The sequence below is a fragment of the Lygodium microphyllum genome, chromosome 15 (assembly GCF_053477565.2).
Source record: "Lygodium microphyllum isolate KBCC chromosome 15, Lygodium_microphyllum_v1.1.10, whole genome shotgun sequence".
NCBI classification, from domain to species: Eukaryota; Viridiplantae; Streptophyta; class Polypodiopsida; order Schizaeales; family Lygodiaceae; genus Lygodium; species Lygodium microphyllum.
In genome coordinates, this window is record NC_141149.1 from 101,984,077 (window position 1) to 102,002,761 (window position 18,685).

Genomic DNA, 18,685 nt, shown 5'->3' on the forward strand with positions numbered 1-18,685 from the left:
GAAGTCAATTCTCCATTTTTCGAAAGGTTGTCATGCAATGATTGGGGTCAACTCCATTTGATCCTTGCGAATTAGGACCTTTGTTTGCTGACACTTATCACAATGCTTAATGAATCGTGATGCATCACGAAACAACGTTGGCCACCATAGTTGAGACTGCAGCACCTTGCGGGCTGTCATGTCTCTGCTAAAGTGCCCACCAATGATTCCACTGTGTGCCTCTAAGAGCACATCGTGCATCTCATGCTTGCACACGCATCTACGCAGCAGTCCATCTTGCCCTAGTCGATATAGCTGGCTTGCTATCAACTAGTAGGGTTGGATCTTGAGGATGAGTCGCCTAAGTCTTGCATTTTCTATCGGTTGCTCAGGCAGTCCGTGCTCAAGCACTTGGACTATGTCATCTGCCCAATATGGCATTAGATCAGCCTTAAATAAATCTCTCTCACTGGAAAGGTTAAAGAGATGGGCATTTGGAAATTCATCAACAATGCCTTCTCCAGCGGCCTCTCTCGTGGGGATGTGTGACATATGGTCAGCCATGTAGTGCCGTTTTCCTTTCCGTACAACCACAGAGAAGTCAAACTCCAAAAGCAGAAGGAGCCACCAAGGTATGCGTCTTGTAGTGCAAGGTTTATTCGCTAGATATAGCAAGGCTTGATGGTCCACAAAGAAGGTAAAGGGTGTAGCCAATAGATAATGCTGGAATTTCTTCACAGCAAACACCATGGTCAAGCCCTCTCTCTTTGTCATTGAGTAATTCATTTCTATCTTAGTGAGTTGTCTGCTAGCAAAGCTCATTGGGTAGTCTAGGTTGTGTTTGCTAGGTTGGCACAACACTGCCCCCATAGCAAATTTCGAAGCATCGATTTGCATGTGGAAGGTAATGGTCCAATCTGGGGCTCGTAGAATCGATGCTGTGGTTAGATCCTTCTTCAACTCTTCATATGCTCGTTGGCATGCTTCGGTCCATTCAAAAACAATCAATAGCTTGTATAAAGGTCTGGCAATCAACGCGTAATTCAACACTAACCGTCAATAGTATCCCGTATGGCCTAAGAAGCATTGAACTCCCTTATGGTTGATTGGGGGCGGAAGATCAACAATAACCCTAAATTTTAAGAAGTCAGTGGCAATGCCATTCTTTGACACCACATGCCCTAGGATGCATCCATGCTTCACCCAAAACTGGCACTTTAAGGGGTTTTGGGAGGGATGATATAGGCGGCACCGCACAAAGACTACCCGGAGTTTGTCTAAGTGTTCTCTCCAGGTCGAGTGAACACACAAGTCATCTACGAAGACTTCCAACTCTTTGCGAAGCATATCTTTAAATATGGCGCACATGAGGCATTGGAAGGTGGCGGGGATATTAGTCAACCCAAAGGGCATGACTATGTAAGCAAAGACGCCCCACTTAGTGGCGAAGGTAGTCTTATGCCTGTCGGCAGGATGCACTTGCACCTGATTGTATCCTGAGAAGCCGTCCAAAAAACTATAGGCTTCCTTGCCAGCCACACTTTCAAGCATGTGCTCTGTGTATGGCAATGGATAGTTGTCCCTCTTAGTAGCAGCGTTCACCTTCCTGTAATTGACGTACACTCTGGATTTTCCGTTCTTCTTCATGACAATGACTATGGGCGATACCTAGTCCATGTGCTCAATTTTGTAAATGAATCCTACTCTCATCATCTTGTCAATCTCTTCCTTGACCGTGTAAGCATGTTTTGGATTCATGGGGTATGGTTGCTGCTTGACCGGCGTAGCATCTGGCGTCATGGGTATATTATGAGTCACTACACTCGGATCTACCCCCTTAAGCTCTTCTAAGGACCAAGCGAATACGTCTATGTACTCTCTCAAGAGAGTGACAAGACTCGTTTCCTTCCTCAGTCAAGTCATCGACAAAGAAGACTGGTCGGGGTCTCTAGCCTTCCTGGGCTAGGTTCACCTCCTTGACCTTGGGTGGTCCCTCGATTGGCTCACTTGTTTGCCCTTGACGTTTGGCACCCAATAGGATCACTACCCTATTCCCTTTCTTGAATTTCATAAATCTTTTAGGGAGGTCCTGCGGTTTTCTTTGTTCTTCCATTCGTGTGTCCCTGGGTTGTTTTATCCTTTCCCCTTTCAACTGTCTGCGCCTCAAGTGGACGGGTAGGTCCCCCTTGGTGCGTCTGGTCTTGGCCGGCCTAGGTATCTCTGGGTCGCAATCTGAACTTACCTCTGACTTAGAGTCAAACTTATTGTCTTCGCTAGAAGAGGTGGTCTCCCCTGGTGGTCGCAACTTAGATGGTGACTCTGTCCTAAGCACTGGTGTCATATCGGATTGGGCTAAGCTTGCTTGATCAAAATCTATGGCTCCTACGTGTTCCAACCAGGCGCGATCACAATCGATGTGCATGACCCCTCGCTCTATCCTGAAGGCACTCTTTTTCTTTGGCTTGGAGTCTACCCGTATTTATTCTATTTCCCGTCCCTCAGTGTCATATTCTATGATATCCATATCACCCTCGCTTTTGTCATTGAAAGATCGACAGTCTTCGTATTCCTCGTTAGAGCTCTTTGTCAGACTGCTCCTCGTCTCCTAGGTCTTGGTATATCTCTTGTCTTTGATTTGGGATTAGGGCCTTGTTGTACATGAGGTTTAAGCCATGCACCCTGGTCCATTGCCACTTGGATTCATCTAAGAGATCCTGGAGTGGTTTGAAGTTTGCTGCTGGATTGCCAGCTAGCTTGCTTGTTAAATATTCCAGAATTCCTGGAGTTCCCTCTTGTTATTTGGCACTTAGAAGGTGACAAGTTTAGGTCTCCCTTGAAGGGTTCCTGCCATCATGCAAACTGGTATGGAGGGTGCATCTTTAGACTTACCGATTGTCTTGATGGCTTGCTCGTATGCCTCATGATCCGAGAATGGCAGGTCGATTGTAGCAAGGACATGCATCCAATCTCACTCGTCCTCTGGGCATGGAATATACTTGGTCAAGGGTCCATAGGACTTCTTGACTTGAGCGTTCCCTTTAAGCATCGTGGAGATGGCATCCAAGTAACTGGTGAGGTCTTCCAGGTGTCCATCTCTACCCTCACGGCGTCTGTTCTATTGCCAAGGAAGATTAAGCCGTTACCCCAATATTCGATGACTCTAGCATTGCACATCCAGGGTCGGCCTAGTAGGATATCGTAGTCCACACCCTTCATGACTATAAAGTCAACCAAGAACTGGATACCTGTGATTTTTACTGGCCAGTTTTTTAGCACCTTGAATGGTTTCACTCTCAATCATTTGCTAGTGTGACATTGAACTTAGCAGTCTCAACAGGTGGGTTTTTCCAAGTCTGAAGCAGTGCATGGCTAAGCACACTAACCCCAGCTCTCGTATCTACGATCCCCTTTCTTGTTGTGTCACCTAGGGCTAGGACCGGTAAGATTGCATGCATCTCGGTGCCCTCCGAGAAGGCATTAACGTGCAAGGACTTTGGTGCAGAGTGCAGCATCAGAGTTGGTATTTGTGCCTCTCCATCATTGATGCCAGGAGGCATATTCCACCTGGCATCATATGGTCATGCAGATCAGCATCTTGCTCTCGTGATCCTTCAACCCACTGTTTCAGGTCTTACCATAGAGTGGAATGCTGCTTAAGCAAGTCTCCCAGACTTAGCGTCATAGGGGTGGTCACCAGCGTGGTAAGGAGGTCATTAGCTGCTCTTCTCTCTCCTAATCTAGATTGTCTTGGCCAATGGCCGACTGATTTGTGGGCCTGCACCATCAGGACTTGGCCTAAGCAGTACTACTTGTGGTGGGGTCGCATCCCCCGATCTTGGTCGAGGGGGTGAGACTAGCATGCTTATGTTGGAGAGATCATCGATCTCATCCTCTAGGATGGGCTCAGCATCCTTTAGGTGTTCTTGGGCCTCTTTCACCCATTCGTTCACTTTCTCTATGGCCTCTAGTTGGTGCTTTAGATGCGGATATTCCCCTATCTTAGCACTTCCCTTTTTGGCCATCTTTGCTAGAAGAGGGGCATAGAAACCCACTGTAAGCAAGGGAGTATAAGGGTAGATGGGTGTGAATAGCCCTAAGGGCAGGGGAAACCCTAACCCTAGCTGGCAAAGGGCTATATAAACAGCCTATGGGTCACTATCACCTGTGAGAGAGTGTACCCAAGTTGTACTCTAAGCAACTTAGTAAGCAAGATTTCATTCTTGTACTTTGAGCTCTTCTCTCCCTCTTGTGCACACATTCTACTGCTGCAATCTCTGATTATCAACATGGTATCAGAGCCATCTCTGATCTCCTCAGCTTCCCTCAGCATCAGTCATCACTAAGTGCACATTAGCTGTCATTTTCTTCACCCTATCCTTCTTTCCTCCATAGCTGCCTGCAACCTACCTCCATTGGAGGACTTGAGGAGGACAAAGGAGGCCATATTAGCCAGAGATTTCTTCTGGAGACTTCTTCCCCACATCAGGGCACAGCTCCCTGTCAGCTCAAACACTGACATTGTCCATGCGTGAGGCCAGCATTGCCAACATTGAAAAAATGGCGCAGTCTGGACAGGCATGAATCTCGGGCTGAATCGTGGGTAGGAGATGACGCAATCCCAGCGACTATCATAGGGGTTTGATAGCCCCCCAAGTGGGCTATCCTTAGCCAAGAGGGCTCTGGGAAATTCCTCTTCTGCTGGCTGCTACAAGCCAAACCCTAACTGTGTTTTTTTGGGCAACCATAGCCAACAAGCTCCAAGCTTGACATTTTGGGATTTTTACACTCTGAGCTTCATTAACAGTGATTCTAATCACTGAAGCAGAGTCTCTGAATCCTATTCCAGAGTCTAAAGCTCTTGGGTATGATTAACGGACATCACCAAGCATCGGGAAGCCGACTTCCAACCGGGTTCCACTCAAGCACTTCACTAAGCTTGACTCTAGTGTTCTCTTAACACTAATCATAAATCATCAGTTGAATAGCTTGTTGGACATTCACTAAAACCAGTGAGTTTTTTATTCATCTTCATATATTGTTGTAAGGTTATGTGTAAAATGAACACATAGACCATTATGCACAAGAAGTGTATTGCATACCTTAAGTGACATTGTCTCAAGTACTTTTGGTCAGTAAAATCAATAGCATGAGTGTCATCATACTCTCCTCAGAGTCATCAGCAACAAGCATTGAGATCATAGACAAACCGTGTCCAACCCAAGCTTCATCCACTAAGCCGTACCACAAGGAGGAGCTTGAAGTCCAGTCTAGGTTTACTTCATTAAAACCTAAAAAGACTATTAAACCACGGAAGAAGTTTGCACATAAGAAAGGACCACCAAAGTCATACCTGGAAATAATACACTTATATGATTTTCAGCCTTTCTCTTCATTGCAACTTTGACTTCACTTTGTCTAAATTGCTTCCGCATTCAGTGAAAGGTTTGTAAGGGACTAGACACTACCCTTGTCCTAACAAGTGGTAAGACCTTCCCAATGACCACAACATATGCTGATGTCCGTCCTCAAATTCGAAAGTTTGATGGTAAGGATTTCCATCCATGGCAGGTACTTATAAAATACAAAATGATGGAGAGAGGGTATTGGCCTCTTATTCAAGGAAATAGAGTTGTAAACTCTGCAAATATGATTGATATAGAGGATGACCAACGGGCTCAAGCAATCATAATGCTACACTTAGATGAATCCCTGATTCATCATGTTGATCAACTAAACACTGCTAATAAAGAAAAATGGGATGAGCTTGAAAAGCTCTATGGAGCCACTGGGAAGAATACTAAAATCTTCCTTAAAATTGAATTCTTCAGCTTAGAATATCGTTCAGGAGAAGATTTGGGAAAATTCATTTCTCATATGAAGGGACTTATGGCACAGCTTGCTTCTGTACAAGCCCCGATACTTGAAGAAGATGCTATTGCTATTCTCCTAAAAGCTGTAAAACAGGTGTTTCCTACTCTTATAACCACTCTCACCAACATTCCAGATCCTACTTTGGCAAGTACCATTCAATCCTGTTTGGATGAAGAAAAGAGGAACCACAAAGAAAGCAGCAACAGTCAGGCAACTTCAAATTCCCATGAACAAGTATTGGTTCATATAGTTCTCACTAAATGTTCTTTCTGTAAGAAAAAAGGACATCTTGTAAACAACTGCTAGAAGAAGTATCCCGAGAAGATGAAATGTAACAAATGCAAGAAGACAGGGCATATAACAAGTAAATGCCCCAACACTCCTGAAATACCCAAAGAATTGGTGGCCAACTATGTCTCCAATTCATCTGAAGATCGACTGTTTTGACTATTTAAATCATCTACCTAAAACAACCTTGTAAGCCCGATTTATAAAGGCATCCAAAAAGGGGGGGATCTTTTACATGTCTTGTAATCCAATGCCACCTTGGCATTGAGGGGGGGTGTTAGAAGATGGGCATAGAAACCCACTGTAAGCAAGGGAGTATAAGGGTAGATGGGTGTGAATAGCCCTAAGGGCAGGGGAAACCCTAACCCTAGCTGGCAAAGGGCTATATAAACAGCCTATGGGTCACTATCACATGTGAGAGAGTGTACCCAAGTTGTACTCTAAGCAACTTAGTAAGCAAGATTTCATTCTTGTACTTTGAGCTCTTCTCTCCCTCTTGTGCACACATTCTATTGCTGCAATCTCTGATTATCAACAATCTTAGGGACTGAAGTTTCTGCCTCTACATCAGTGACCTTCTTTTCAGCAAGCAGATTAGTAGCACTCTCAGTTTTCAGTGCAACCTTAGCTTCAGGCCTCTTCTTTCTCCGCCTACGACTCTTCTTCCCTATCGATGCTACATCGAGGTTGCTAGGCCCTGGCAGTGATATGCTGGCCTGCTTCGTCTGGGCACGAGTCATGACCCACAATGGGATAGGTGTGGCCTCCCTATCGAGGTTCTTGACACCAAACAGCCCCAATGGGACAGATGGCACCGTGGTTGAACTCGAAGATGGTTTTCGCTTTGGACAGTCAATGAAGAGATGAGTGATCTCGCACTCAACACACCTTAGGTCAGCTTTGTCCTTGTTCTACTGCTCCCTCTCAAGGCACTGTGATGAGACATGCCATGGGTGACCACAAGTCCAACAGATGATTGGATCCTGCCTCTGCCCTCCTAGGCCTCTACCTCGTCCTCTTCCTAATGCCATCACCGGTACTGGTCGATAGTCCATAAGGACCGCGCTACCCTTGTCTTCGTGTGAGACGTAAGGGTATACGTAAGCCTCTTCCTCATTCAGCTCTTCCACATAGTGGACTGGAGCGTCACTCAGTGGATGGGTCACGTAGGGACCAAGCGGTCTAGGTATGCCTGTAGGGTTTATGTCCATCCTAGGAACAATCGGCTTAATGTCGTTAGGTGTAGGAAGGACCAGGCGGTCTAGGTATGCCTGTAGGGTTTATGTCCACATCCTAGGAACAACTGGCTTAATGTCTTTAGGTGTAGGAAGGGCCAATGGGGCTCCCCTTCCGAAGGATGGCTGTGGCCTGTTCGCTAGGTAGGGTTGGCCGTATGGTTGCAAGTATGGAAGTCTTCTTGGTAATCTACAATGCGCAACGTCGTGACGAACCTACCACAGTTAGTGCAAGGTCTTGACCTAAGGTCTTGACACTTGGCTGGCAAGTGGTTTCTGCCACAGTACACGCATATTGGACATGTGGGCACGTTGGTTGTCTCAACATGTCTTACAGCTTGGCTATCTCCATCTTTACATTAGCCAAGTCCTGGTTTGTCTCAATGGCTTTCCCCTTATCTTGGGTGGTTGGGCCTGATTGTTCACTAGAGGTTGAAGCTCTCTCTGAGCTCCGTGAGTTGGTTTCTTCTGAGTTTAAGCTCCTGGAGCTTCTCTCTTTCAACTAGTCATCAACTTTGATGGCTTCCTTAAAAACCCTAGCTAGCGCATCTCACTGCAAGCTTGAGTTGCCTGCTAAAGCCTTATACAATTCCTCATTTCGAATTCCACTGATAAATACAATTGATACTGCTCTTTTAGTTGGTCGTTCGCCTGTAGGGATTCTCTTGAAGAGACTCTTCACATGGGCCATGTAATCGCGAATGTCCTCCTTCTCCTTTTGCTTGACATTCATTAGTCGCACTAGCAGATTTTTGGAGTATCCAGGCTTGACAAATCTCTTGATGAAGAGATTCTTAAGGACGTTGAAGTTGGTTTGCTCTGTGGCATCTAAACTCTATACCAAGTCCTACCCTTGTCACCTAAGTAGAGCCCAAATGCTTGAGAGCGCTGAGTCAAGTCGGTGAGGCCGTTGGGTTCACAGAATTGCTCGAATTGCTCTACAAAACTGTATGGTTGGGGCTGGTACTTGTCGAGCTGCTTTGCAACGATTGGGATTTTGGACTGCCTCTTGGAGCCTTTGTTTGCTCCTAATCCTGCTAGCAGTGATGTCGCTAGTACTGCAACACTTTGCTCTGCTGTTGTGTTGTCTAGTAGTCGCTTCATGAGAAGCTCACTCAGAGTTAAGTCTCCTTCCAAGGGTCTCTCATGATCAGTTTGGTTTCTACTGGCTAAGTTTAGCACCCGCTGTACCTCGCACAATTCTATGCTTTGCCTTTGGCTCCTAGCCTACTAGTCTCTGTTGTACTCTACTATGCTTTGTAGTGCCTTGTGAACTAGCTTCCTCTCCTCTTCTAAGTCTGCGATGATGGCATCTGCTGTCCTGTCGCGGTGCTCATACTGGGCGTGCACATCGTAGCTACTAAAAGCTGCTGAATCGCCTATGGGAAGACTCCTAAGTTGAGTTCCTCGTTCGGCTTGTGGTCTAGGTTTTCTTTTGCCATCGTCGTGTTCTTGTGCTCCACCAAGCTATCGACCGGGTTGAGCAAGTTTGTCAAATCCACCTCTTTGGCGCCGCTTGCTTGGTCCTATTCTGTGTGTCGATAGTCTGTTTATGTCTTTGGGTCTTCTCATATTGGTGGGCTCCTTGAGTTGTTTATCTGAGTGAGTTTCTTGACTTATTAAATACAATCCTCAATTTATCTCCTCGTAGTGTGTGTGTTCCTTCCCATGCACTTGTGCTCAATCACGCTTTGAGTTTTTCTTAAGTGTACTTCAAGTGCAAAAATTCAAGGTGAGTGCATCAAACAATATCTAAGCATCTTACGCACTCTCGCTTCGTTTTGGGCCTAATAGGCTTGTTGATCAATTCTCTGGCCGTCTTGACAGGGTTTCAGGTTTTCCTGCTATGTTGCCTTGCTCGATCAGGGTTTATGGCTTAGCGGTTGTCTCTAGAACTCTAGGTCTCGTGACAGCTTCTGATTTTGCCTATTCCTTGCGCCAGAATCGAGTTCTGAGCATTAGGAGGACTCACGACAGGTTCTGCCGATTTCTGGAAAATTTGGAAAAGTCCACACTCGGCCCAACTTGTCTAAATTGCAGGAGCCGAGTGGGTGACTCGGATGGGCTGAGGTGCACGGGCCGAGGGCCGAATGGACAACTCGGACACGCCGAGGTGTTGACTCGGACGGGCCAAAAAGGTCCACTCGAATGGGGTCACTTGGATGGACCGAGGGAGTCTACTTGGACAGGCTGAGATACGCAGGTTGAGGGCCGAATTAGGTTTGTCTGAGGGTTGAGTTTTGCGCAGGCTGAGGACCAAATTGGGTTGCTCGGATGGGCCGAGCAGGATGGTTGGCTGAGGGCTAAGTTTGTAAGTGGGACTAAGTGATGTCACTCGGACGGGCCGAGTAGGGTTTTGGGCCGAGTTAGCTGAAAGACAAAGGGCAGAGGGCCAACTCTAGGACTCGGCCCAAAAACCGGCCGCTCGGACGAGCCGAGTTTAGCGCGACGAGGCAACATTGAGGCGATTTTGATCGAAATTGATGATTTAGCTAATCATTTCACACACATCCTTCCAGATCACAACTAGGGTGCAAGGGGAAGTGATTGATATAGCTGAAGCGATTGGTAGGCTCTCTGGTGACAAGATTGAATCGATTCTCTGCGGGCTCTCTCTCTCTCTCTCTCTCTCACACTGCAAGGGTTGCAAATGAGCTCTCCCTTGGTTTACAATTGGTACACAGGGAGCCTGACGCTCTTTTACAAGAGTTTTTAGAGCTTTTTGAGGCGCTTTTCATTTAAAATTGTACTTTTTGCCCTAGCTTAGCTTTAGAGGCCACCTGCATGTCTTTGCTCTTTTTCCATCTTTTTTCCACTTTTTCCTTCATTTCTCCATCATCTTTCTCCACCATCTCGACTTGGGGTTAATAACTATCATTTCATCAAAGAGAGTCAGGGATGGAGAGAGAGACTTGTACACATCAAAACCAATGACCAAGTCATGGATATCTTTACCAAAGCATTAGGTAAAGACAAGTTTGAGTACTTTGAAAGTGCACTTGGAGTATTATATCAAAGAAACTCATTTTGAGCTTGAGGGGGAGTGTTGAGAAATATAATATAAGTTAAGTTGTGTCCTATGGTTATATTAAAATGGAAAATATATTGTATGTAAAGTGTCTTAAGATCACAAGATCTACCCAATTTGGGAGATTCTCATTGTGTGTATATGAAGAAGAAGAAGAAGAAGAAGAAGAAGAAGAAGAAGAAGAATTGAGCCTGCATATCTTGTGCCATCTCCCTTTCATTGTGCATCTAAATTGAATCTTTTCAATTCATGAAGTTCTTTCCAAGATTCTAGAATTGGATTGGGTTGGACATTCTTAAAATTGAAGAGAAATCCTTTAGCCTATGCTCCTCCCATAAATATATGCTTAATACTTCACAAAATTTTTAAAATACTATATATATTTTAAACTTGCACATAGCCCCCATGAAATCTCGTTCTTAAAAGAATTTCTTCACATTTATCAATACATGTAAATGAAAGTGATACAAACTTGATAGAACCTAAGCTTAATCCAAATGTAAACTTACGAGTTATCAATAATTCATATGTTTGCACAAATGTAGTCATTCCATTGGAATTTGGAGGACATGCTTTCAATTTTATATTGTGATTCTTAAAGTGCACCTCTTTGTGTTTGCTTTTCTTCACTGGTTACTCATTGTCATAGTTTTCAATATGTCCATCTGTATAATATAAGCATGGATTTATTGTTACTACTCCCTTGAGATCCCAAACATGCATTTTAAGGCCTTCAAGTCAATGTTTGAATTCCATTCTTCAAAGGGGACCCAATCCCTTCTACCTCAAACTACTCTCCTTTGTCTTGTGATTCAACAATCTTGGGATTTTTGTGTGATGAAAAAGCCATTTTAGAGTCTCATGGCTCTATTAGGCAATGATATATCTATCAACTATAAGTCATTCTCGGGCTGGAAGCTTGGAGCCTTACACACCATTTTAGAGTTTGATGGCTCTATAAGGTAATTGTGTTACACATGTCCACCATAAAGCAATCTTTGACTGTAAGTTTTGGGCATCACCCTAAAATTACAAATTCCTTGCATAACAAGACTTTATTCATGAGTACAATATGTTCTAATTGTTGGTGTTTTAATATTTGTGCCTCATCCAATTATGATACAAATACGTCTCCTCTCCATATTTTTTGGAGTTATATTATAAACATATACAATTGTAACTTGCACCCTCTTAAGATCCAGCCAAATATTCTTGAATTCAATATATAATGAAAAGTAAGCATAATCTTTTTCTTTGCCTTTGTAAAAGGCATTTAATTATTAATGCACTTATAGTCATCAAGAAATTTCGTGATAAAATTTTCTTTTGTCTCTCTTTTAGAAGAATGCATGGTCTAGGAAAAACAAAAGTGCTTAGATGATGTTGGCAAGGATTCTTCACCATTACTTCACCACCACCTTGTTAATTGCTCTATACCCTTTTCTATTAATCAAAGCATTGTCACATGCTTCTAGAACTTGATTAGGATGAAATGGATTTTGAAAATCCTTACTTATTTCCTTCCATACATCTTTTGGATTCTTGATCAAATTGATAATGTCTTCTATTTTTTGGCATGCTATTTGCTTTTTAAAATAAATATTTTTGAATTCAATTCATATTATACATTTAATATTTATTATTTGTTAATTAAAGGTTTGCTAGGTATATTTTCAAACTAAGGAGAAAATCCTCAAGCCCATGTGGTACAATGAGAGGTTTGATATTTAAAAACTAAAAAGGGGCTTTTAAACCTTGATTTAATAATGCAAAGGAAAAAGACGAGTCTTTGAAATGTCATGCACGGCTCTGTGTGTGTGTATGTGTGTAGAGAGTAAGAAGAAGGTTTGGTATACAAGAAATAAAAAGGGGTGTTCTTTTGAAGGGAGATAGGATGATTAAAAGAAGAAATGCGAGCCTTTGAAGTTATTTGTGGAACACACACACACACACACACACACACACACACACACACACACACACACATGTTATTCTTTTGGGAGAACCACACTGCATATATCGTTCTTTCACTGTAGCTACCCTTTCCTACCATGGGGGAGGAGAATCATTGTATATCTGGAAAGGTCCCATGGGTCATAATTTGGCCTTTTGTGGACGGTAATAAACTACTCTATTGTACTCTACTCTCTAGAGATATGAATTCTTTTCTAATTGAAGGTATGAGATGAAGTGATACTTTAATGGTTGGAACATGTGTATGCAATGTCCACATACACAGTAAAAAGAGATAAAAATTTTCTTCATTAAATGATATTTTAATGGTTGAATACATACAAGTAATGCGTGCATATTTTTAAAACACCCACAAATGTACACATACTATAAAAGCACACATAACATATATATACACGAAGACATATACGCATGCAAAAATATGTACGTATATATATGTATACATGCACATGCAAATACAGGGATCCACATATTGAACCATACCTACACACATATATGTGTGCATACATGTGTTAATATACATGCATACACAACATGCACATTTGATGTGAAAAAAGATGAGAGATAGTCAACTCAAGAAAAAAAGAAAGAAGATGAGAGAAAGAGAGAGCACACACAAGAGAGAGGACACTTGCACTTATGAGATCATAGAAATGGAAATACATGTATTGAACACACATATATATATCTACATATATACATGCATACATACACATATATGTATACACATGGACATATATGAGGTGAAAAATGATAAGAGATAGGGGACTCAAGAAAAAAATAAAGAAGATGAGAGAAAAATGATAAGAGGAGAGAGAGAGGATACACATACTTATGAGACCGCACAAATGGAAACACATGTATTACACATGCATACACACACACACACACACACACATGCACATACATATATATACGTGTATATGCACATGTATGTGCATGTGTAGAGAGAGAGAGAGAGAGAGAGAGAGAGAGAGAGAGAGAGAGAGAGAGAGAGAGAGAGAGAGAGAGAGAGAGAGATGTGCCAGAGAGAGAGAGAGAGAGAGGAAAAATGATATATGTGTGTATGTGTGTAAACAATGAGAGAGAGAAATAGAGAGGAGAAGAAGAAGAAGAAGAGAGGAGGGATAGGAGAGTGAAAAAAAAGGAGAGACAAGAGAGAAAAAAAGCATTAGCGCAAAAAAAAAAATTCAAAAAATAAACTTTTGTTAATCAGGAGATTAAGAAAAGAGCCAAAGAAAACGAGAGGATGCTTGAAGGGCGGTTTATCAAAGTGCAACATGTTTACAAGGACAATGATATAATCCTTGATAGCCAAAAGGATCTCAAGATGTGAATACACCTATCATAGTTTATACTCTTACATATCTTTCCTATCTCCCAAAAAGAAGAAAACGAGAGGATATAAAACATCACGGGAAGGGACGTATCATTGCCTTCAAAATTATGCTTGAAGGGTGATTTATCAAAGTGCAACATGTTTACAAGGCCAAGGATATAGTCCTTGATAGCTAGAAGGATCTCCAGATATGAATACGCCTATCATAGTTTATACCCTTACATATCTTTGTGGCGTGCTTCAAAATAACATGTTTACAAAGGACAAATGTATATTGGCTAAGTAGAAATTTTGTGGAAGAGGATTTCGATAACATTATAGAAAGACTTTGGAAATCTAGAGAATATGACCATAAGGGTGATATCATAAGGTGTAGTGTATGCCCTTAATCCTTGGCTTTGTCTTATAACATCACTTGACAAACTCTTGCTTTGTGCTTTGATGGTAGGAGATACAAACTTAGACTAGGTATTTGGATTCCCTTAGATTTTAATATAGATTGCATATCTTTTAAACTTAAGGTGCGAGTTATAGCACATGAAGAAGAAAATGAGATAAATGTTACTTTGAATTGGAGTCTAAAAGATGTAAGGACCTTGGAGCTACTAGACAATACATCCCTTGAATATAAGTTCAAAGTCAATGGTACAATAATAGGGAAAAGAGCCTCTCTCTCTCTCTCTCTCTCTCTCTCTCTCTCTCTCTCTCTCTCTCTCTCTCTCTCTCTCTCTCTCTCTCTCTCTCTCTCTCTCTCTCTCGTGAGTTTGCCTCCCAGAATTGTAAGTTTTGAGCCATAAATATGAAAAATTTGCAGTATCTCATCTTCTTGAGTAACATTATTAAAAAGATATTGTTCAATACAAACATATAAGCCAATTATGAAGCAAGTTGCCATTTGAATCTATAAAAATAAAATTATTACATTTGTATAGGGTAAAAATATTTTTATTATATCACGAGTTACAACATTAAAGTGAAAATATATAAGGATGCAAATAATAAGGCATCCTTCCAAGTTCCTATTTGCATCCATGTTTCTCTTGTCGCTTGCAACTTCTCATTATTTGGCATTGTAGCTTCATCGTCACTTTTTGGAAAAATCTCTAGTCTTCTCATAGGGGTTTTTTTCTTTGGTTTGCTAAAAGAATTTGACTTTGACAAGTACTCACTTCTCTTCAAGATTATTAAGACTAGATGGATCAAACTTTATAGGAGAAGGCATTGGCATTTCTTTCTTTTTGGAGTTCGCCTTACTGGTTGTTGTAGATGACTTGCCCTTGCCATTTCCATTTCCACTGTCCTTGCTCTTGCTCTTAGTTGAAGACTTTTGTGGAGAGAAGTTGGGATCGATTAGTGTGATTACCATATCCAAAATCAACTCAATACACTACTCCCTTATCCACACATATACGAGTTAGGGTAATCCCAGCACTGTAGGAATAAATATAACAGTTGGTGAACTAATAAGGATCCTTCAAAAAATGAAAAATATAAAAGAGACTTATATTCACCCCATCTGTCTTGAGTAACTTTGAATTATTGTCATGTAGACATTTGAATTTACTCTCCATCCACAAGTATGTATATAACTTTGCAATGGTAATTCTTGTTGGAGAAAGTTGTATGGTTTTCCAGGATCAACAATATCCCCATATACAGTGTCCAAAAAGGTAGTCATGAGCCTACTAACATAGCAAATGGAACCTGTAACTAAAATAGACAAACAAATAAATAAACCATTACCTAAAAAGCAAGTAGATTTACATTTAATGCACATTTTTTATTGGCCATGATTACAACTTAGAGAGTTCATGAGGATAGTTTCTCTAGTAAGTACATCAATATATATAAGACTCCAATGCCCTCTGCAAAGCAAACAATAGTAAGAAATAAATACGATAAAAACGAAGTACATGTTAACCCTTTTAGAAAATTGTATACCTTTTGACTAAGGAAAAAAGATATGGTAGATTGTGATGGAATCAAAAGATTTGAAAAACATTGTTATGTTTGAACCAGATCTAAAAAACAATTCCATCGATAACACTGGATTAAAAATAAATATACTTTTAGAGATATCTTGGCTAAGAGAAGCAATCAATGCCCTATAGCCAATAGCAAAAATATATAAAAACTATTTGCAATCAATAGCATAATCATTCAAAATACTTAAAATTTTTGAGAACCAAAATGCCTTACCTTATACAACAATAAACTGTAGAGTCAGACAATTGAATATTTTTTTAATCTAGCATGGACTTGTCCTAAGGAGATATACTAAGATAGTCCTCTTCTTCAGAAGTGCAAGAAATATTAACACCCATTTGGCCATACACTTTACTCATCCTCTCATAATTTATAGGGCAAAGCAAAGTGATTTTTCCCTTGCAAATCTCGTCCTTAGTTTCTATGACCTCTTGTGTTTTTCCTTCCTGGAAAAACTCCAACTAGGATGCACCCCTTGTAGGGTATGGGTGTGTCACATCCTCAATCTTTGGCTCTTTAAGTTTCCTAGATAATTTCAGGAAAATGTTATCGATCTCAAAGGCTTTTTTATCAATAGTAGACAAGGGCCTAAATACCTTGTTGTTGATTTTGCTGACCATGCTAAAATCTTTGTTCATCAAGGTGATCCTATGAGCATGAGCAGTAGCAATGTAAGCATAATTCATAAGTTCAACAACGAAATCTTCAGCTGCCTCCTAAAGTCAAATAATCATTGCAACTTGCCATTTCTTATGAAGCCTTGACTCATTGGACACTCTTGATAATTTATCATAAATATCCTTAACAACTTTGATAAAAGCTATCTTTAGAATGACATGTTGTGTGGCTCTTTGGGCCTTTCTTATCTCACTAAACACTTCTACATACAATAGAACCTAGACCTCATCTTTCTCTTAATTATCTTGGAAGACTCATTACCTTGAGCAAAAGAGGGTCTAGCTTGATCAGGTGGCCAATCTGGTGCCCAAGGGGAGGTTTGAACCTTGTCAGTTTTTGGAGGAGAGGACTCTCCACCAAGATCATAGAGTTGGTCATCAACCACATGGGGTGTTGTTACCTTGCCTTGAGCAAGAGGAGAAGACATAATCTTTGCACTTGATGGCATTGACTGCATAGCAAGAGACTGGACAAAAATAAGAGTAGGAGGGATCTCATGGGCAATAGCCTATGGAACCTCTAATGGCCTAGCCTCTTGTCCACTATCCTTGTTATCTATATAAACTTTCCTTATTGTTTGCTTTGTCCTTTCCATTGGCATGATAGAAAATGACAGTAAGAAAAAACAAGGAAAATATGACTAAGGGGGCAAGAGAAAAATGATACGACACAAATGATAGCAGTGGGTCCCATCACAATTGAACTATTGCAATGTATCGTGGAGGAAGTTACAAGGCACAAGATGAGAATAGCCAATACGATGCGATGAGTGGCAATCTATCCCTTCAACGAGTTTCAATCATGCCATATTATGGAGGAGGTTGTGAAGCATGGGCCAAGCATTAGCTGATATGGCACAAAGAGTAGTAGTGTGTCCCTTCGAGGACCTTTAATCATGTCATACTATGGAGGAGGCTACAAGGCACAATATAAATTTTGTGACATAGCACGAGGAGTAGCAATGCGTCCCTTCAAGGACCTTCAATTGCATCATATCGTGGAGGAGGTTGCAAGGTACGGGAAAATTTTAGTGTTACAGTGCGAGAAGCAACAATGGCGCTATAACTATAGGTGTAACAACCTGAATATACGACGTGCTAAGTGTAGACGTGTGGACCCATCTAACCAGGTGGTCCATCATCAATGTCCGCATGTGTTGAGCTTGTCATCTCAACACTCCCCCTCAAGCTCAACTACATCTATGCAACTCCAAGCAAGCTTCGAAACTTTTGAAGCTTCTCTGTACCTAATGCCTTCGTGAAGATGTCAGCTATCTGATCCTATGTGCTGACATACACCAAGTCAATCTCACCTGCTAGTACCTTCTCTCTCACAAAGTGGTAGTGTACCTCAATATGTTTTGTCCTGGCATGGAACACAGGGTTCCTAGCCAGCTGTATATTGCTCATGTTGTCACAATAAATGACAACTGGACCTTCCACCTGCACATCCAAATCAGCCATTAACTTTTGTAGCCATACTGCCTCACATGCTGCAACAGTAGCACCTCTATACTCAGCCTCTGTACTCGACAAAGCAATTGTAGATTGCTTTTTGCTGCTCCAAGCAATTACTGCACTACCAAGAGAGAACATGTATCCGCTGGTAGATCTTCTATCAGACATACTACTAGCCCAATCTGCATCTGTGTATCCAAACACCTGTACATCTATACCTGCCTCATAGAAAAGTCCATAATGTAACGTGGACTTCACATATCTCAATATGCGTCTGACTGCATCCAAATGTGGCTTTCTAGGGACTTGCATAAACTGACTCACAAGACCAACAGCATAGCTCAAGTCTGTCCTTGTAATGGTCATGTAGATCAAACTCCTCACTATCCTCCTGAACATAGTAGGGTCTTCTATCTCATCCCCAACATCATCACTCAACTTTACATTCTGCTCCAATGGGACTGAAAGTGGTTTGCACACTGTCATACCATACTTGGACAACATATCAAAGCCATACTGTCTTTGGGATAGCCATATACCATCATCACATCTGATCACCTCAATGCCAAGGAAGTACCTTAGCTCACCTAAATCCTTCATCTCAAACTTCTTCTTCAAAAAGTCCTTGACTTCAGCAATCCCACTATCACTATCACCTGTAATAATCAAGTCATCCACATAGATGACTATGATGACCAAACCTGCATCTCCCTTTCTCACATAAAGTGAGTGATCAACATCAGAAACATAAAAGCCAATATTGACAAGATACTCTCTGACCTTGTTAGACCATGCTCTAGGTGCTTGCTTGAGCCCATAGAGCGCCTTCTTCAACCTGCACACATACGTG